Source organism: Balaenoptera borealis (assembly GCF_965194805.1).
Source record: "Balaenoptera borealis genome assembly, chromosome: 12".
In the NCBI taxonomy this organism is placed as follows: domain Eukaryota; kingdom Metazoa; phylum Chordata; class Mammalia; order Artiodactyla; family Balaenopteridae; genus Balaenoptera; species Balaenoptera borealis.
The window spans coordinates 4328353-4349496 of NC_138869.1; the positions used below are offsets into that span (position 1 = coordinate 4328353).

General features: G+C 40.5%; 2 protein-coding genes and 1 long non-coding RNA gene across 8 annotated transcripts in view; 1 reads left to right on the forward strand and 2 right to left on the reverse strand.

The window, feature by feature from the left end:
* SLC41A3 (solute carrier family 41 member 3) overlaps window positions 1-21144 on the forward strand; it is a gene marked incomplete at its 3' end in the record, with an annotated part of 66393 nt that overhangs the window by 27307 nt on the left and 17942 nt on the right. The gene's annotated exons all lie outside the window — the stretch shown is intronic.
* ZXDC (ZXD family zinc finger C) overlaps window positions 1-21144 on the reverse strand; it is a 67148-nt gene that overhangs the window by 203 nt on the left and 45801 nt on the right. The gene's annotated exons all lie outside the window — the stretch shown is intronic.
* Window positions 235-15214, reverse strand: LOC309607134. The gene is made up of 2 exons (XR_014232275.1): window positions 7981-15214; window positions 235-7664 (listed from the first exon to the last, which is right to left on the reverse strand). It is a non-coding gene; the product is annotated as an uncharacterized lncRNA (long non-coding RNA).

A 21144-nucleotide genomic window follows, 5' to 3' on the forward strand; every position in this document is an offset into this window, starting at 1 on the left:
AGCCACTGAGTTTGTGGTAATTTGTCACAGCAGAGGCCGGACCGGGCAGTCTTGTGGGCCATTGAAATGTCTTAAGTGGGCCATTGAAATGTCTTAAGTGGCAGGTGACATGGTGCCCGTGTGTGTGCACATACACGTGTGCACACATGTAAATGTGATTAAATGGGTCGGTGAGAGGGAAGAAATGTTGATGGTAATCCCTGCCATGGTGGCATTTCAGGTTACTTTTTTAAAATATAAATTTACTTTATTTATTTAGGCTGCGTTGGGTCTTCGTTGCGGTGCGTGGGCTTCTCGTTGCAGTGGCTTCTCTTGTTGCAGAGCACGGGCTCTAGGCACGCGGGCTTCAGTAGTTGTGGCATGCGGGCTCAGTAGTTGTGGCTCGCGGGTTCTAGAGCACAGGCTTAGTAGTTGTGGCGCACGGGCTTAGCTGCTACATGGCATGTGGGATCTTCCCAAACCAGGGCTCGAACCCGTGTCCCCTGCATTGGCAGGTGGCTTCTTAACCACTGTGCCTTGGGTTACATTTTTATTTCATGGTGCTTAACTGCATATTAAACGCTTCTGTGCTGTGATTGTGTCTTACAGTTATAATTTTTTTTAAATGCATAAAATGTGGAGGGGAGAAAAGAATGATTGGAACAATTCATCATCACAGCCTGTTTGAGGAGAACAGCCCCATTATCAGTGCAATAGAACCTTTAAAAGCATTCAAGGGCTTCCCTGGTGGTGCAGTGGTTAAGAGTCCACCTGCCAATGTAGGGGACATGGGTTCGAGCCCTGGTCCGGGAAGATCCCACATGCCGTGGAGCATCTAAGCCCATGCGCCACAGCTACTGAGCCTGCGCTCTAGAGCCCACAAGGCACAACTACTGAAGCTCGTGCGCCTAGAGCCTGTGCTCCACAGCAAAGAGAAGCCACTGCAATGAGAAGCCCGCGTGCCGCAACAAAGAGTAGCCCCCGCTCGTCGCAACTGGAGAAAGCCCGCGCAGCAATGAAGACCCAACTCAGCCGAAAATAAATAAATAAATAAAATAAATTTATATATAAAAAAAAGAAGCTTTCAACACCCAACACTGTATTAATGTGTAAATCAATACAACAAAAACTCACAAATTTTAAGTGTATGGGTCAGTGACTTTTGACAAATATACACACTGACATAACTCCTATCCCAATCGAGATACAGAGCCTGCCACCCACAGTCCATCCCAGAAACCCCTGATCCACTTCCAATCTCTGTAGATTAGTTCTGCCTTCAAGACCCACTCATGATGTAAAAAATATTCTTAGTGCAACTTGAAATAGAAGAATATTTTGTTTATATTGTTCTGGGTGTTTTAGCTGGTGTAATGTGCCAAGAAAAGGAAATAAGACCCTTAAATAAAAAAGAGGGAGAAAAACTTATTATTTGCTATTGATAAGCATATCTTCTTGGAAAACTAAGCAAATCAACTAGAAAAGTTTTAAAACTAATAATCTCAGTAAAGTGATCTGGTTTCAAAATATCTAGATGAAATTTAAAATAGACATTAACATACATGTGCAACTACATACTTCTGCACACACCAAAATTGGTCATTACAAAGTACAATTGAATTGTAAAATTGAATTGAAAAAATTGGAGATACCTTTCAAACAATGAACAGATTTTTTTTAGTTGTACGTATATATTCATTCTTTTTTTATATGTATATTCTTTTCCATTATGGTTTATCATAGGATATTGAATATAGTTCCCTGTACTGTACGGTAGGACCTTGTTCTTTATCCATCCTATATATAAAAGCTTACATCTGCTAACCCCAACCTCCCACTGCACCCCTCCCCCAACCCCTTCCCCCTTGGCAACCAGCAGTCTGTTCTCTGTGAATCGTTTCTATTTCATAGATTCATGTGTTATATTTTAGATTCCATGTATAAGTGATATCATATGGTATTTGTCTTTCTGTTTCTGACTTACTTCACTGGATCTCTAGTTGCATCATGTTGCTGAAAATGGCATTATTTCATTCTTTGTTATGACTGAGTAATATTCCACTATATATATATGTACCACATCTTCTTTATCTATTCCTCTATCAGTGGACATTTAGGTTGCTTCCATGTCTTGGCTATTGTAAATAGTGCAGCAGTGAACATTGGGGTGCATGTATCTTTTTGAATTATAGTTTTGTCCGATATATGCCCAGGAGTGGGATTGCTGGATCATATGGTAGCTCTATTTTTAGTTTTCTGAGGAACCTCCATACTGTTCTCCACAGTGGCTGCACCAATTTACATTCCCACCAACAGTGCAAGAGGGTTCCCTTTTCTCCACACTCTCCAGCATTTACTGATTGCAGATTTTTTGATGATGGCCATTCTGACTGGTGTGAGGTGGTACCTCATTGTAGTTTTGATTTGCATTTCTCTAATAATTAGCCGTGTTGAGCATCTTTTCATGTGCCTATTGACCATCTGTATGTCTTCTTTGGAGAAATGTCTATTTAGGTCTTCTGCCCATTTTTTGATTGGGTTGTTTGTCTTTTGTTGTTGTTGAGTTGTATGAGCTGTTTGTATATTTTGGAAATTAAGCCCTTGGTTGCATCATTTGCAAATATTTTCTCCCATTCTGTAGATTGTCTTTTCGTTTTGTTTATGGTTTCCTGTGCTGTGCAAAAGCTTGTAAGTTTGATTAGGTCCCATTTCAAACTATGAACAAATTTTAAAACTTTTTCATACTGAAGCCTCAAAAAGAAATGTGTGGGACCCATACAAATAAAATGACAAAACTCCGTAAAGGGAAATAGAAATTTGGAGGGAGAGATGGAGTTTCTGATGGGAAAAATCAATGTTGTAAAGTTACCAGTTCTCCCTGTTTTTGTTTATAAAATTAATGCAGTTAATGCCAGAGAGATTTGGGGGAACATTTGACAGTATTATTTTAAAGTTTATCTGGAGGAATGAGTCAGAATAACCATGAAAATATCGGTAGGAAAAACAGAAAGAAGACTAACGGTGAAATTTGATTTCCAGATTTTACAACATAATAAAAAGTTATAGTAAGAAAAATATTTTGCAGCCAGTCTCAATTGATATATCAGAGAACAAAACAGAACATCCAGAAATAAACTCAGACTTATACAAATACAATCTACTGTATGATAATATGACATTTTAAATCAATGAAAAGAGGGTGGATTATTAATAAATGGTTCTGAGATAATTGGCTAATTCTTTAGAAGTAATTTTTATGTCATACATAAGTGTATATTTTGAATACATGGAGTAATTTAAAGTAAAGCATGATACCAGAAAAACACATCAGTATTTTTAGAATTGGTGACAAGAAATGCTTTTTAAGTAGCAGAACAAATGCAGATCTCATAAAGGAGAGACGATGCCTGTCTCAGTTAAACTGGGAGCTACGTAATAATTTTAGTTCCCTGGGGCTGTCGTAACAAAGCACCACAGACCGAGTGGCTTAAACAACAGCAATGTATGGCCTCCAAGCTCTGGTTATAAGTCAGAGATGGAGGCTGGGCTGGGCTGGGCTGGCTCCCCCTGAGGGCATAGGGGGCTCTGCTCCAGGCCTTCCCCCAGCTCTGGGTCTGCTGTGATCGCCACTGTTCCCTGGCCTGTAGATGCACTGCCCCAACCTCTGTCTTTGTCTTCACGTGGCTCTGCCTGTGTGCACATATGTCCAAATGTCCCCTTTCTATAAGGACAGCAGCCACATAGGATTAGGTGCCCACCCTACCCCAGTGTGACCTCGTATAAACTAAGTACATCTCCAACCACCCTATGTCCAAATCAAGTCACTTACGAGGTTCTGGGGGTTCGGACTTCAAGTTCTGTTGAGGGGACACAATTCTGCCCGTACAGTTTCCTTGCACAAATTAAAAGGGAAATAACCCACAAGGGGAAGAGTTATACAAAATTAACAGAGCATCTGTATCCTCAAGTATCTAAGCAGCTCGTTTACATCAGCATGAAGACAGACCCTTCAATAGCAACGTGAACAAAGGGTATGAATCAAAATTTCATGTTCAGGGTAAGACTCCACGCTCCCAATGCATGGGGCCCGGGTTTGATCCCTGGTCGGAGAACTCGATCCCATGTGCATGCCACAACTAATAAGTCTGCAGTGCCGCAACTAAGAGTCCACATGCCGCAACTAAAAAAAAAAAAAAAATCCCGCATGCCACAACTAAGACATGGCACAGCCAAAATAAGTAATAAGAGAAATAAAATTTTTAAAAAATATATTAAAAAAAGAAACTGCCAGAAAATTTTATGAAATCTCACCAGCAGTTTTTGAGATATTCAGTTTTTCTGCATCCTCACCAGTATTTGGTATTGTCTAGTTTTTATTTTAGCTGTTTAATAAATATGTAGTGCTATCTCATCTTGGTCTTAATTTGCATTTCCCTAATGACTAATAACGGTCATCTTTTCTCATGTGCTTCTTCGCCATCACATACCCCTTTGAGTGAAGCATCTATTCATATCTAATTACATTACTGTTTTTACTCTTGAGTTTTGAGAGCTCTTTATAAATTCTATATATGAATCTTCTGTCATATATGTGGTTTGCAAAAATTTGCTCCCATTCTCTCGCTTGACTTGTCACCCCCCTGAAGAGGTCTTTTAAAATATTTTATTTTAATTTTAGTAAAATACACATAAATTTTACCATCTTAACTGTTGTTAAGTGTGCATTTCTCCACGTCCTCCTCAGCCTTGTTATTTCCTGGGTTTTTGTTTTGTTTTGTTTTTGGGGGGGGGTTGTTTGTTTTTTAACTAGTAGCCATCCTAATGGCTGTGATATTGATTTGTATTTCCCTAGTAATTAGTAATACTGAACATCTTTTCATGTGCTTTTTGCCATTTTTAATTTTCTTGGAGAAATGTCTATTCAAGTCCTTTACACATTTTTTAATGGGGTTTATTTATTGGTTGTTGAGCTGTAGGAGTTCTTTATGTATTCTGGAACTTAACCCTTATCAGACGTATGATTTGCTAATAGTTTCTCCCTTTCTGTTGGTTTTCTTTTCACTCTGTTGATTGTGTCCTTTGATGCACAAAAGTTTTAAATTTTGATGTAGTCCAGTTTATCTATTTTTATTTTCTTACCTGTGCTTTTTGAGTCATATCCAAGAAATCATAACCAAATACAATGTCATAAGATTTTCCCCTATGTTTTCTTCTGAGAAGTTTATAGATTTAGCTCTAATGTTTAGATCTTTGATCCATTTTGAGTTAATTTTTGTATATGGTATTAGGTAAAGGTTCAACTTCATCCATTTGTACGTGGCTGTCCAGATTTCCCAGCACCATTTGTTGAAAAGACTGTCCTCTCCCCATTGAATTGTCTTGGCATGCTTGTCAAAAATTATTTGACCATATATGCCAGGGTTTATTTCTGGGGTCTCTGTTCTAGTCCGTTGGTCTTTGTGTCTTTATGGCAGTACCACACTGTTTCAAAGCCTGTAGCTTTGAAATAGGTTTTAAAATCAGGAAGTATGAGGCCTCCAACTTTGTTCTTTTTTTTAAATTTTTATTGAAATATAGTTGATTTACAATATTGTGTTAGTTTGAGGTATACAGTAAAGTGATTCAGTTATATATATATATTTATTTTTACATTCTCTACCATTATAGGTTATTACAAGATATTGAGTATAGTTCCCTGTGCTATACAGTAGGTCCTTGTTGGTTATCTATATAGTAGTATGTATATTTTAAGCACAAACTCCTGATTTATCCCTCTGTCCCCCTCCCCTTTGGTAACCATAAGTTTGTTTTCTATGTTTGTGAGTCATTTTCTGTTTTGTAAATAAGTTCATGTATCATTTTTTTTAGTTAGATTCCACATATGAGTGATACCTTGTGATATTTGTCTTTGTCTGTCTGTCTTACTTAGTATGATCATCTTTAGCTCCATCCATGTTGCTGCAAATGGCTTATTTCATTCTTTTTTATGGCTGAGTAATATTTCATTGTATATATGTACTACATCTTCTTTATCCATTCCTCTGTCGATGGACATTTAGGTTGCTTCTGTGTCTTGGCTATTGTAAATAGTGCCGCCATGAACATTGGGGTCCATGTATCTTTTCTAATTATGGTTTTCTCCAGATATATGCCCAGGAGTGGGATTACTGGATCATATGGTAGCTCTATTTTTAGTTTTTTAAGGAACCTCCATACTGTTCTTCATAGTGGTTGTACCAATTTACATTCCCACCAACAGTGTAGAAGCATTCCCTTTTCTCCACACCCTCTCCAGCTTTTATTATTTGTAGACTTTTTAATGGTGGCCATTCTGACTGGTGTGAGGTGATACCTCATTGTAGTTTTGATTTGCATTTCTCTAATAATTAGCGATGTTGAGCATCTTTTCATGTGTTTGTTGGCCATCTGCATGTCTTCTTTTGAAAAAATGTCTTTTTAGATCTTCTGCCCATTTTTTGATTGGGTTGTTTGTTTTTTTGATATTGAGCTGTATAAGCTGTCTGTATATTTTAGAGATTAATCCCTTGTCAGTTGCATCATTTGCAAATATTTTCTCCCAGTCTGTAGATGGGCTTTTTGTGTTGTTTATGGTTTCCTTTGCTGTGCAAAAGCTTTTAAGTTTAATTAGGTCCCATTTGTTTATTTTTGTTTTTATCTCCATTACTCTAGGAGATGGATCCAAAAAGATAGTGCTGTGATTTATGTCAAAAAGTGTTCTGCCTATACCTTCCTCTGGGAGTTTTGTAGTATCTGGTCATACATTTAATCCATTTTGAGTTTATTTTTGTGTTTGGTGTTAGGGAATGTTCCAGTTTCATTCTGTAGCTGTCCAGTTTCCCAGCACAACATATTGAAGAGACTGTCTTTTCTCCACTGTATAGTCTTGCCTCCTTTGTCATAGATTAATTGACCATAGGTGCGTGGGTTTATTTCTGGGCTTTCTATCCCGTTCCATTGATCTATATTTCTGTTTTTTGTGCCAGAATCACACTGTTTTGATTACTGTAGCTTTGTAGTATAGTCTCAAGTCAGGGAGCCTGATTCCTCCAGTTCCGTTTTTCTTTCTCAAGATTGCTTTGGCTCTTCGGGGTCTTTTGTGTTTCCATAGAAATTAAAAAATTTTTTGTTCTAGTTCTGTGAAAAATGCAGTTGGTAATTTGATAGGAATTGCATTGAATCTGTACATTGCCTAGGATACTATAGTCATTTTGACAATATTGATTCTTCCAATCCAAGAACATGGTGTATTATTCCGTTTGTCTCATTTTCAATTTCTTACATCAGTGTCTTACACCTTTTGGAGTACAAGTCTTTTGCCTCCTTAGATAGCTTTATTCCTAGGTATTTTATTCTTTTTGATGCAATGGTAAATGGGATAGTTTCCTTAATTTCTCTTTCTGACCTTTCATTGTTAGTGTATAGAAATGCAACAGATTTTTGTGTATCAATTTCATGTACTGCAATTTTACCAAATTCATTGATGAGCTGTAATAGTTTTCTGGTAGCACCTTTAGGATTATCTGTGTATAGTATCATGTCATCTGTAAACAGAGACAGTTTTACTTTCTCTTTTCCAATTTGGATCCCTTTTATTTCTTTTTCTTCTCTGATTGCCATGGCTAGGACTTCCAAAACTATGTTGAATAAAAGTGGTGGGGGCTTCCCTGGTGGCGCAGTGGTTGAGAGTCTGCCTGCCAGTGCAGGGGACACGGGTTTGAGCCCTGGTCTGGGAAGATCCCACATGCCGCGGAGCGACTGGGCCCGTGAGCCATGATTGCTGAGCCTGCACGTCTGGAGCCTGTGCTCCGCAGCAAGAGAGGCCGCGATGGTGAGAGGCCCACGCACTGCGATGAAGAGTGGCCCCCGCTTGCCGCAACTGGAGAGAGCCCTCGCACAGAAACGAAGACCCAGCACAGCCATAAATAAATAAATTAAAAAAAAAAAATGATCAAGTCCAAAAAAAAAGTGGTGAGAGTGGACATCCTTGTCTTGTTCCTGATCTTAGAGGAAATGCTTTTCACTGTTAAGTATGATGTTAGCTGTGGGTTTGTCATATGTGGACTTTATTATGTTGAGGTAGGTTCCCTCTGTGCCCACTTTCTGGAGAGTTTTTTTTATCATAAATGGGTGTTGAATTTTGTCAAAAGCTTTCCTGCATCTATTGAGATGATCATATGGTTTTTATTCTTCAGTTTGTTGATGTGGTGTATCACATGATTGATTTGCAGAACTGAAAAATCCTTGCATCCCTGGGATATACCTCACTTGATCACGGTGTATGATCCTTTTAATGTATTGTGTTTTTTTTGTTTTTTTTTGTTTTTTTTATTTAATTTTTAAAAATTAATTAATTAATTTTATTTTATTTTTGGCTGTGTTGGGTCTTCGTTTCTGTGCGAGAGCTTTTTCTAGTTGCGGCGAGCAGGGGCCACTCTTCATCGCGGTGCACAGGCCTCTCACTATCGTGGCCTCTCTTGTTGTGGAGCACAGGCTCCAGATGCACAGGCTCAGTAGTTGTGGCTCATGGGCCCAGTTGCTCCGTGGCATGTGGGATCTTCCCAGACCAGGGCTCGAACCCGTGTCCCTTGCATTGGCAGGCAGATTCTCAACCACTGCGCCACCAGGGAAGCCCTTAATGTATTGTTGAATTCAGATTGCTAGTATTTTGTTGAGGATTTTTGCGTCTATGTTCATCAATGATATTGGCTGGTAATTTTCTTTTTTTGTGGTATCTTTGTCTGGTTTTGGTATCAGGGTAATAGTGGCCTCATAGCACGTGGGCTCTTCATTGCGGTGCACAGGTTTCTCTCTAGTTGTGGCACACAGGCTCCGGAGTGCACGGGCTCAGTAGTTGTGGCGCACAGGTTTAGTTGCCCTGCGGCACGTGGGATCTTAGTTCCCTGACCAGAGATCGAACTGGCGTTCCCTGCATTGCAGGACCAATTCTTAACCACTGGACCACCAGGGAAGTCCCTTTGTTGGGAGTTTTTAAATCACAGATTCAATTTCAGTACATGTGATTGGTCTGTTCATATTTTCTATTTCTTCCTGGTTCAGCCTTGAGAGATTGTACCTTTCTAAGAATTTGTCCATTTCTTCCAGGTTGTTCATTTTATTGGCATATGGTTGCTTGTAGTAGTCTCTTATGATCCTTTGTATTTCTGTGGTGTCTGTTGTAACTCCTCCTTTTTCATTTCTAATTTTATTGATTTGGGCCCTCTCCCTTTTTTTCTTGATGAGTCTGGCTAATGGTTTATCAATTTTGTTTATCTTTTCAAAGAACCAGCTTTTAGTTTCTTTCATCTTTGGTATTGTTTTATTCATTTCTAGTTCATTTATTTCTGCTCTGATCTTTATGATTTCTGTCCTTCTACTAACTTTGGGTTTTGTTTGTTCTTCTTTCTCTAGTTGCTTTAGGTGTAAAGTTAGGTGGTTTGTTTGATGTTTTTCTTGTTTCCTGAGGTAAGCTTGTATTGCTATTAACTTCCCTTTAGAACTGCTTTTGCTGCATCCCATAGGTTTTGGATCATTGTTTTTTTCATTTTCATTTGTCTCTAGGTATTTTTTTGTTTCCTCTTTGATTTCTTCAGTGATCGATTGGTTGTTTAGTAGCATATTGTTTAGACTCCACGTGTTTGTTTTTTACAGTTTTTTCCTTGTTGTTTATTTCTAATCTCATAGCGTTGTGGTCGGAAAAGATGCTTGATATGATTTCAGTTTTCTTAAATTTACCAAGGCTTGCTTTGTGGCCCAGCATGTGGTAGATCCTGGAGACTCTTCTGCATGCACATGAGAAGAATGTGTATTCTGCTGCTTTTGGATGGAATGCTCTATAAATATCAATTAAGTCCATATGGTCTAATGGGTGATTTAAGGCCTGTGTTTCTTTATTGATTTTCTTTCTGAATGACCTATCCATTGATGAAAGGGGGGTGTTGGGACTTTCCTGGTGGCCCAGTGGTTAAGACTCCACGCTCCCAATACAGGGGGCCCAGATTCGATCCCTGGTCAGGGAACCAGATCCCTCATGTGTGTCGCAACTAAGTGTTCGCATGCTGCAACTAAGGAGCCTGTGAGCCACAACTAAGGAGCCCACCTGCCCCAACTAAGCCCACATGCTGCAACTAAGGAGCCTGCTGGCTGCAACTAAGACCTGGCACAACTTAATTAATTAATTAATTAATTTAAAAAAAATAAGTATTAAAAAAAAGAGAACATGCTATAAAGAAAAAGAAAGTGGGGTGTTAAAGCCCCCACTATTATTGTGTGACTCTCGATTTCTCCCTTTATGGCTCTTAGTGTTTGCCTTACATATTGAGGTGCTCCTCTGTTGGGTGTGTATCTATTTACAGTTGTTATGTCTTCTCCTTGGATTGATCCCTTGATCATTATGTAGTGTCCTTCTTTGTCTCTTATAAGTCTATTTTGTCTGATAAGAGTATTGCTATTCCAGCTTTCTTTTGATTTTCATTTGCATGGAATATGTTATTCCATCACCTCACTTTTAGTCTGTATGTGTCCCTAGGTCTGAAGTGGGTCTCTTGTAAACAGCATATATACAGGTGTTGTTTTTGTATCCATTCAGCCATTCTGTGTCTTTTGGTTGGAGCATTTAATCCATTTACATTTAAGGTAATTATCGATATGTATGTTCCTATTGCCATTTTCTTAATTTTTTTGGTTTGTTCTTGTAGGTCTTTTTTCTTCCTTTACTCTCTTTTTCTCTTCTCTTTTGGTTTGATGACCATCTTTAGTGTTCTGTTTGGGTTGTGTTTCCTTTTTTGTGTTTGTATCTATTATAGTTTTTGGGTTTGCTGTTCCCATGAGGTTTTGTTATTGCCGTCTATATACGTACGTGGTTATTTTAAGCTGCTGGTTGCTTTCCTGCCTAGAGAAGTTACTTTAGCATTTGTTGGAAAGCTGGCCTGGGGGTGCTGAATTCTCTTAGCTTTTGCTTGTCCGTAAAGCTTTTGATTTCTCCATCAAATCTGAATGAGAGTCTTGCTGGATAGAGTATTCTTGGTTGTAGGTTCTTCCCTTTTGTCACTTTATATATATATCATGTCACTCCCTTCTGGCCTGCAGAGTTTCTTCTGAGAAATCAGCTGATAACCTTATGGGAGTTCCCTTGTATGTTATTTGTTGTTTTTCCCTTGTTGCTTTTAAAGTTTTTTCTTTGTCTTTAATTTTTGTCAGTTTGATTACTGTGTGTCTTGGCGGCGTGTTCCTCCTTGGGTTTATCCTGTATGGGACTCTCTGCGCTTCCTGGACTTGGGTGACTGTTTCCTTTCCCATGTTAGGGAGGTTTTCAGTGATTATCTCTTCAAATCTTTTCTCAGGTCCTTTCTCTCTTCTGCTTCTGGGGCCCCTATAATGCAAATGATGGTGCATTTAATGTTGTCCCAGAGGTCTCTTAGACTCTCTTCGTTTCTTTTCATTCTTTATTCTGCTCCTCGACAGTTATTTCCACCATTCTGTCTTCCAGTTCACTTATCCGTTGTTCTGCCTCAGTTATTCTGCTATTGATTCCTTCTAGTGTATTTTTCATTTCAGTTATTGTATTGTTCTTCTCTGTTTGTTTGTTCTTTAGTTCTTCTGGGTTTTTGTTAAACATTTCTAGCATCTTCTCAATCCTTGCCTCCATTCTTTTTCTGAGATCCTGGATCATCTTCACTATCATTATTCTGAATTCTTTTTCCAGAAGGTTGCCTATCTCCACTTCACTTAGTTGACTTTCTGGGGTTTTATCTTGTTCCTTCATCTGGGACATATTCCTCTGCCATTTCATTTTGTCTAACTTTCTGTGATTGTGGTTTCCGTTCTGCAGGCTGCAGGATTATATTCTTTCTGCTTCTGCTGTCTGCCCTCTGGTAGATGAGGCTATCAAAGAGGCTTTTGCAAGCTTCCTGATGGGAAGGACTGGTGGTGGGTGGTGCAGGTCTTGTCCCTCTGGTAGGCAGAGCCATGCTCAGTAAAACTTTAATCTGCTGATGGGTGGGGCTGTTTTCCCTCCCGGTTAGTTGTTTGGCCTGAGGTGACCCAGCACTGGAGCCTACAGGCTATATGGTGGGGCTAGTGGTGGCCTCCAGGAGGGCTCACGTCAGTGAGTGCTTCCCAGAACTGCTGTTGCCAGTGTCTTTGTCCCTGCAGTGAGCTTCAGCTGCCCTCCCCATCACCTCTGCAGGAGACCCTCCAATACTACCAGGTAGGTCTGGCCCAGTCTCTTATGGGCTTTTTACCCCTGGGTCCTGGTGCGCACAAGACTTTGTGTGTGCCCTGCAAGAACTGAGTTTCTGTTTCACCCTGTCCTGTGGAAGTCCTGCATTCAAACCCTGCTGGCCTTCAAAGCCAGATTCTCTGGAGACTCCTCCTCCCGTTACCGGATCCCCAGGCTGGGAAGCCTGATGTGGGGCTCAGAACTCTCACTCCCATGGGAGAACTTCTGTGATATAATTATTCTCCAGTTTGTGAGTCACCCACCCAGCAGGTATGGGATTTGATTTTATCATGATTGCACCCCTCCTACCGTCTCCTTGTGGCTTCTTCTTTGTCTTTGGATGTAGGGTATCTTTTTTTTTTTTTTTAGGTTCCAGCATTTTTTAGTCGTTGGTTGTTCAGCAATTAGTTGTGATTTTGGTGTTTTCATAAGAATGGGGTGAGCTGACGTCCTTCTACTCCGCCATCTTGAACTAATCTCCCAAACAAACTCTTAATATGTCCTGCATAGGTGAGTTGGCACCTTTGGAACAAGGGGCCACTTACACCTATCATTCTAAGAGATCACCAGTCTGTCTTGGAGTCCTTCTTACTTGTGTGTATATCTGTTGTAGATTTTTGGTTTGCGGTTACCATGAGATTTTACTATAGCAGTCTATATATATACATGATTGTTTTAAGTTGCTGATCTGTTAATTTCCAATACATTTCTGATATCCTGCATTTATACTTTCCTCCTCTCATGATTTTGGTTTAGATATATACTTGTGTGTGGATGATTTCCTACTTTCACTCTCTGTTTGCCTTTACCAGTGAGCTTTTCCATTCGCGATTTTCTTGTTTCTAGTTGTAGCCTTTTCTTTTCTGCTTAAAGAAGTTCCTTTAGAATTTGTTGTAAAGCTGGTTTGGTGGTTCTGAATTCTTTCAGCTTTAGCTTGTCTGTAAAGCTTTTATTTCTCCATTGAATCTGAATAAGACCCTTGCTGGATGGAGTATTCTTGGTTGTAGGTTTTTCCCTTTCATCACTTTAAAGATATCGTGCCACTCCTTTCTGGCCTGCGGAGTTTCTGCTGAAAAATCTGCTGATAACCTTTTGGGGGTTCCTTTGTTATTTGTTGCTTTTCCCTTGTTGCCTTTAATATTTTCTCTTTCTCTTTAATTTTCGTCAATTTGATTACTATATGTCTTGGCATGTTCTTACTTGAGTTGATCCTGTATGGTACTCTGTGCTTCCTGGACTTGGGTGACTGTTTCCTTTCCCATGTTAGAGAAATTTTAAGCTATTATCTCTTCAAATATCTTCTCAGGCCCTTTCTCTCTCTCATCTTCTTCTGGAACCCCTATAAGTCGAATGTTGGTGCATTTGACATTGTCCCAGAGGTCTCTTAAACTGTCCCTGTTTCTTTTCATTCTTTTTTCTTTATTACGTTCTGAGACAGTGGTTTCCACCACTCTGTCTTCTAGCTCACTTAACCATTCTTCTGCCTCATTTATTCTGCTCTTGATTCCTTCTAGTGTATTTTTCATTTCATTTCTTGTATTCTTCAACTCTGGTTGTTCTTTATTTTTTTCTAATTCTTTGTTAAAAACTTCTTGTAACTTCTCAGTCAGTGCCTCCATTCTTTGTCTGTGTTCTTGGATCATCTTTATGATCATTACTCAGAACTCTTTCTTGAATAGACTGCCCATCTCCACTTCACTTAGTAGTTCTTCTGGGGTTTTATCTTGTTCCTTCGTCTGGAACATATTGCTTTGCCATCTCATTTTGTTTAAATTTGTATTTGTATTTTTATGTATGTAGTAGCTTAGTTACATTCCTCAACCTTGGAGAAGTGGCCTCTGTAGGGGATGTTCTATGTGTCCCAGCAGTGCTCTCCCCTCTCGTCACCCAAGGGCCAGGGACAAGCTAGTCCCGGGGTGGGTTCTGACCCATGTTTTCAGACTCAGTTCTGTAGGCTTCAGGATCGTAGTTTCCTTCCTTCTGGTGTCTGCCCCCTAGTTGGTAAGCCTGGTCTAGAGGCTTGTGCAGGCTTCCTGGTGGGAGCCTGCCCACTGGTGAGTGGAGTTGGGTCTTGGCCCTCTGGTGGGCAGGGCCATGTCAAGGGGCATGTCTAGAGGTGGCTGTGGGTTCAGAAAGTGTTTAGGCAGCCTGTCTGCTGATGGATGGGGCTGTGTTCTGCCTGTTGGTTGTTTGGCCTGAGGCATCCCAGCATTGGGGCCTACAGGCTGTTGGGTGGGGCCTGGTCTTGGTGCTAACGTCCCAAGCAAGATATCAGCCTTCAGATGCATACTCCTGGATATGTTAACCACCAGCTTTTATGTCCCAGGAGAGAGCCACAGCTGCCCAAGAGACCCTCCAAGACCAGCAGGTAGGCCTAGCCCAGGCTCCTTTGGAGTCACTGCTTTTGTGCTGGGACCTGGTGCTCAAGGGACTTTGTGTGCACCCTCCAAGAGTGGAGTGTCTGTTTCCCCAAGTCCTGTGGAGTTCTTGAGATTAAGACCTGCTGGCCTTCAAAGCCAAATGCTCTGCGGGCTCCTCCTCCCAGTGCCAGATCCCCACGCTGGGGAGCCTGATGGTGGGGCTCAGAACTCTCACTCCCATGGGAGAACTTCTGTGATGTAATTATTCTCCAGTCAGTGGGTCATCCACCCTGGGGGGTATGCGATTTGATTATATTGCAAGTATGCCCCTCCTACTGTCTCATTGTGATTTTTTCTTTGTCTTTGGATGTAGAATATCTTTTTTGGTAATGTTTCAGTCTTTTTTATTGACGGTTGTTCAACAGTTAGTTGTGCTTTTGGTGTGCTCATGGGAGGAGGGGAGCTCAAGGTCTTCTACTCCGCCATCTTGTCTTCTCCAACCTGGTTTGTTTTTTTAAGATTGTTTTGGCTTTGGGGGGTGTCTCTTGCGACTCCATATGAATTTTTTTTTTTTTTTTTAATTTATTTATTTATTTATTTATCCTTGGCTGTGTTGGGTCTTCGTTTCTGTGCCAGGGCTTTCTCTAGTTGCGGCTAGCAGGGGCCACTCTTCATCGCGGTGCGCGGGCCTCTCACTATCGCGGCCTCTCTTGTTGCGGAGCACAGGCTCCAGACGCGCAGGGTCAGTAGTTGTGGCTCACGGGCCTAGCTGCTCTGCGGCATGTGGGATCTTCCCAGACCAGGGCTCGAACCCGTGTCCCCTGCATTGGCAGGCAGACTCTCAACCACTGCGCCACCAGGGAAGCCCTCCATATGAATTTTTAAATGAATTTTTTCTATTTTTGCCATTGGGTTTTTGATAGGGATTGCATTAAACCTGTAGATTGCTTTTGGTAATATTGACATCTTAACAATATTGTTTTCCAATCCATGAACATAGGATATCTTTCCATTTATTGGTGTCTTTCAAAATTTCTTTCAGTGACATTTTGAGCATACAAGTCTTTCACCTCCTTTGTCAAGTTAATTCCTAAGTGTTTTTTTCTTTTTGACGTTACAGTAAATGAAAGTTAAATTGCTTAATTAATTTTTTCTTCAGATTGTTCATTGTTAGTAAAGAGGCACACAAGTGGGTGTTTTTTGTTTCTGTTGTTGATTTTATATTCTGTGACTTTGATGGATTGCTTTATTAGTTCAGTTTTTGTGCAATCTTTAGGGTTTTCTACATATAAGATCATGTCATCTGTGAGTAGAGATAATTTTACTTCTTTCTCTCCAATTTGAATGTCTTTTCTTTCTTTTTCTTGCCTAATTACTCTGGTTAAGACTTCCAGGACTGTGTTGAATAAAAGTGGTGAAAGTGGGTATCCTTGTTTTACTTGATCTTAAAGGAAAAATTTCAGTATTTCACCATGAGTGTTATGTTAGTTGTGGGCTTTTGATATATAGCTTTTATTATATTGGGGTAGTTTCCTTCTATTCCTAGTTTGTTGAATGTTTTTATTATGGAAAGTTGAATTTTGTCAAATGCTTCTTCTGCATCAATTGAGATGATGGCATGGTTTATTTTCCTTCATTTTGTTAATAGAGTATACTGCATTGATCAGTTTTCATATGAACTAGCCTTGTATTCCAGGAATAAATCTCTTTTGGTCATGGTGTACAGTAATTTTAATGTGCTCTTGAATTCTGTTTGCTAGTATTTTATTGAGGATTTTTGGGTCAGTATTCATAAGGGATATTACTCAGTGGTTTTCTTGTAGTGTCTTTGTCTGGCTTTGGTATCAGTGTAAATCTGTCCTCACAGAATGAGTTTGGAAATGTTGCCTCCTCTGCAATTGCTTTGGAAGAGTTTGAGGAGGATTGATGTTGATTCTTCTTTAAATGTTTGGTAAAATTCACCAGTAGAGCCATCTGGTCCTGGGCTTTTCTTTATTGAGAGGTTTTTGATTACCAATTCAATCTCCTTACTAGTTATGGGTGTGTTCAGAGCTTCTATTTCTTCACGATTTAGACTTGGTCAATTGTGTATTTCTAGGAATTTATCCTTTTCATCTAGGTTGTCCAATTTGTTGGCATATAATCATTAAAGTACTCTCTGATAATACTTTTTATTTCTGTAAATTGAGTAATAATGTCTTCTCAGTTCTACTTTTAGTTATGTGAGTCTTTTCTTTTTTCCCTTAATCAGTCTAGCTTAAGGTTTGATCAGTTTGTTGATCTTTTTGAGGAAACAGCATTTGTTGATTTTCTCCATTGTTTTTCTATTTTCTGTTTATCCCTAATATTTATTTTTCCCTCTATTTTTTTTATTGGAGTATAGGTGATTTACAGTGTTAGTTTCTGCTGTACAGCAAAGTGAGTCAGTTATTCATACACATGTTATCCACTCTTTTTTAGATTCTATTCCTATATAGGTCATTACAGAGTACAGAATAGAGCTCCCTGTGCTGTTTAGTAGGTTCTTATTAGTTATCTATTCTATATACAGTAGTGTGTATATGTCAATCCCAATCTCCCAATTTATCCCTCCCCTCCCCTTTCTCGCCTGGTAACCACAAGTTTGTTTTCTACATCTGTGACTCAAGTTCTGTTTTATAAATAGGTTCACTTGTACCATTCCTTTAGATTCTGCATATAAGCGATATCATATGATATTTGTCTTTCTCTGTGTGACTTACTTCACTCAGTATGACAGTCTCTAGGTCCATCCATGTCGTTGCACATGGCATTATTTCGTTATTTTTTATGGCTGATATTCCACTGTATATATGTACCACATCTTCTTTATCCATTCCTCTGTTGATGGACACTGAGATTGCTTCCATGTCTTGGCTATAGTAAATTGTGCTGCAATGAACATTGGGGTACATGTCTTTTTGAATTATGGTTTTCTCTGGATATATGCCCAGAAGTAGGATTGCTGGATCATACGATACGGTAGTTCTATTTTTAGTTTTTTAAGGAATCTCCATATTGTTCTCCACAGTGGCTGCACCAGTTTACATTCCCACCAACAGTGCAGGAGGGTTCCCTTCTCTACACACCCTCTCAACCATTTATTGTTTGTAGATTTTTTGGTGATGGCCTAATATTTATTATTTCTTTTATTCTGATAGCTTTTGGGTTTAGTTTGTTCTTTTCTAGTTGTAAAGTTAGGTTGTTGATTTGAGATTTTTCTTCTTTTTCAACGAATGTTCCAAGTGCCCTTAAGAAAAATATGTATTCTGCTGTTGTTGGGTAGAGTATCATGTATCTGTTTGTTAGGTTCAGTTAGTCTATAGACATGTTCAAGTCCTGTGTTTCCTTCATAATCTTCTGTCTGGTTGTCCTATCCATTATTGAAAGTGGAGAATTGAAGTCTTCTCCTATTTTTGCAGAGCTCTCTACTTCTCCTTTCAATTCTGTCAACGTTTGCTTCCTGTATTTAGGAGTTCTGATGTTTGGTCTATGTATGTTTATAACTGTTACGTGTTCCTGGTGGTTTTGTCAATGTATAATCAATATATATTTTATCAATATACAAAGTCCTCTTATCAGTATATAATGTCCTTCTTTGTTTCTTGGATCAGTTTTTTACTTAGTATCTATTTTGTCTGATATTAGTACAGTCATCCTTCCTCTTGTTTGGTTGCTATTTGTAAGGAATATCTTTTTTCCATCTTTTCTCTTTCAATCCATGTGTGTCGTTAGATCTAAAGTTACCCTCCTGTAGACAGCATGTAGTTGGATCTTGTATATTTAAAAATTTATTCTACTAATTTATGTTTTTCGATTGGGAAGTTTATTTACATTTAAAGTAATTAGTGATAGGCAAGGACTAATTATTGCCGTTTTGGTATTTGTTTTCTGTATGTCTCATAGCTTTTCTCCCCCTCATTTTCTCCCTTCTGTCTTTTTGATGAGTTAATTTTTTGTAGTGATAGGTCTTGACTCACTTCTCATTTTTCTTGTGTGTGTCCTGTAGATGTTTTCTTTGTGGGTACCTTGGGGAATCAGTATAACATCCTAATGTTATAATAATCTATTTTAAACTGATACCAACTTAAATTAGTCAAAAATTCGATTCCTTTAAAGCTCTACCTCGTTTATGTTATTGATATCATGAATTACATTTTATATACTGTGTACTCAGTAATATAGATTTAAATTATTTTTATGCTTTTGTCTTTTAAATCCTACAAAGGCATAAAAGTGGAGTTATGAACCAAAATTACAATACACAGGTTTTTATATTTGGCTGTGTGTTTGCTTTTACTGGAGAACTTTATATTTTTCAATATATGTATTTGAGTGACTTTTGATCATCCTTTCATCAACTTGAAGGACTCCCTTTAATATTGACCATAGGGCAGGCCTAGTGGTAATGAACTCTGTCAGCTTTTATGTATCTAGAAATGTCTTAAATCCCCCCTCATTTTCAAAAGACAGTTTTTGCCAGAGTTGACAGGTTTTTTTTTTCTTTCCGGACTTTAAATCTGTTGTCCCGACCTGATACATAAACTATGCTAGCTTCCGGTCTGATCTGTGAGTCGGATGAGAGAGAAACCCGTTTCTTGGGAGCCCCTAGACCAGCCAGAAGGTCACAGACAAGTCCTTTCTTTCCCTCTGTCCCAAGGGAGGCCCAGGGGCTGGACGGCTGCCTCCTGTCTCCACGGGGCTGTGCTGGGGGAGTGGGGCAAGGGCGACAACGACCTTTCCTGCCGTCGGGGGTGAGGCTTTTCCTTGGCTGCTGCAGGGCCTGGCCTGGCTTCTAACCCTCCCACAGAGCTGCTGTGGTCAGTCTGGGTGGTTCATCCTGTGTTTCCTCCAAGGAGCACGGGCTGGGCTTCGCTGTCCGCCCTCTGGCTGATATCCCTCCCCGCCGGCTTCCTTTTCAGTGTATCTTTCGTGTGGTTTGCCTGTGTCGTCCAGGACCTGCTTCAGGGGAGGGTCCTGGCAGGTGATCTGTCTGGACTGCCAAGTGTGACGGGGCCTTTATCCTCCCGGCTGACCCCAGCCTGGCCGGATAGCGAGGCAGCGTTCACAGGTGTGTCCCCTCAACTGAGACAGGCTTGCAGTGTCCTCTGTACCCAGTGTTGCTAATGGTGGCCTTGCGTCTCTTTGAGTCTCATTTCTCGTAGGTAGCCTGTTGATTTTATCTTCCTATCTGAACTTTTTTTTGGCGGGGGCCGCGTGTCGTGCGGCTTGCAGGATCTTAGCTCCCCAACCAGGGACTGAACCCGTGCCCCCTGCATTGCACATGCAGAGTCCTAACCACTGGACGGCCAGGGAAGTCCCCCATCTGAACTTCTTGTGCATTTTTTTTTATCATCCACGTTCTGAAATTTCACTGCGGTATTTCTGGCATGGACCGTTTTCCCTTACCTTATATACATCTTAGATTTTTCAATCTAAAGACGTATGTCTGTCTTCAGCTCTATGAAAATCCTATTTTTTGTGATTTCTTATATTCTGATATGCGTTCACATTCCCTCTCTCTAACTCTAACGTATACACATGCAGCTTCTGGATCTGCCTTCTTTCCATCTCTGTCTGGTTGTGCTTCATTCTGGGAAAACACCTGCGCTTGATTTTTCATTTCACTCATTTCCTCTTAATCTTGCTCTCAAGCTCTGTGCTACTGAGGTCATTGTGAGGAGTCCTGCTTGTCTCCGTGTTTTACTTTACATTCAGAGACCGAGTCTGTGCTTTCTAGAACCCCAGACCGTCTCTCCCTGTGCGAAGGCACCAGCCTCTGCCACCCCCTGGCTTAGCTGTCCTAGAGTCTTACTCGGGTTCTGTCTTGATTGTTTCCTTAGGCTTTTGCCTCCATTTTTGGAGTCTGCTGAGTCTGTCATGACTGTGGCCTTCAGGGCACAGGGATTCTTGGTCACTCGAGCATCCTCTATTTGGGTTTCCTCCTAGTCTGTGGATCTCCTTCTGTAGAGCAGGTGACCCCCTGGTGGCTGGGGGGCGTCACAGTGTGTTCCCTGGAGGTACAGGCCGCTCACTGGTCTCACTGGTCTGTGTCCCTCTTACTGTGGCCACTCTGGGCACTTCCCTGCCTGTGACCCCAGCACACAACCTCACTGCTTCTGCTCAGCCAAGCGTCCCCTCGTCGGCACAAGCCAGTCAGGCGAGAGGAGAGGCGCCTCTTGTTGAAGCCAAGTCGCCACCTGTCCGAGGTGCCCGTTGTCCCCGGGGCCTCCTGTCCTGGGCGGGAAACGTGTCCTGCCGTCATTTCTGGGCGTGGGTCCTCTGTCCACCTAACTCCCCTGCTCTCTATGCCCAAGGATTCCCTCTGAACCTGTGTTACACTGTAGAAGCCTCTTCTTGTTTCCAGTGTGTGTCTGAAAGCTGTCTGCTCTCTGCCATGTTGAGCCCTGTGATGCTGGACTGGAGTCAGAGATACCCGTGTAAACTACGTGTGTTTAGGACGCACAGAGGGAGACGAAACTAAATTTGCGTGTGTGCACAGCGGGGTTAGGGTGCATACACGTACGTTTCCTGGCTCCATCCATAAGA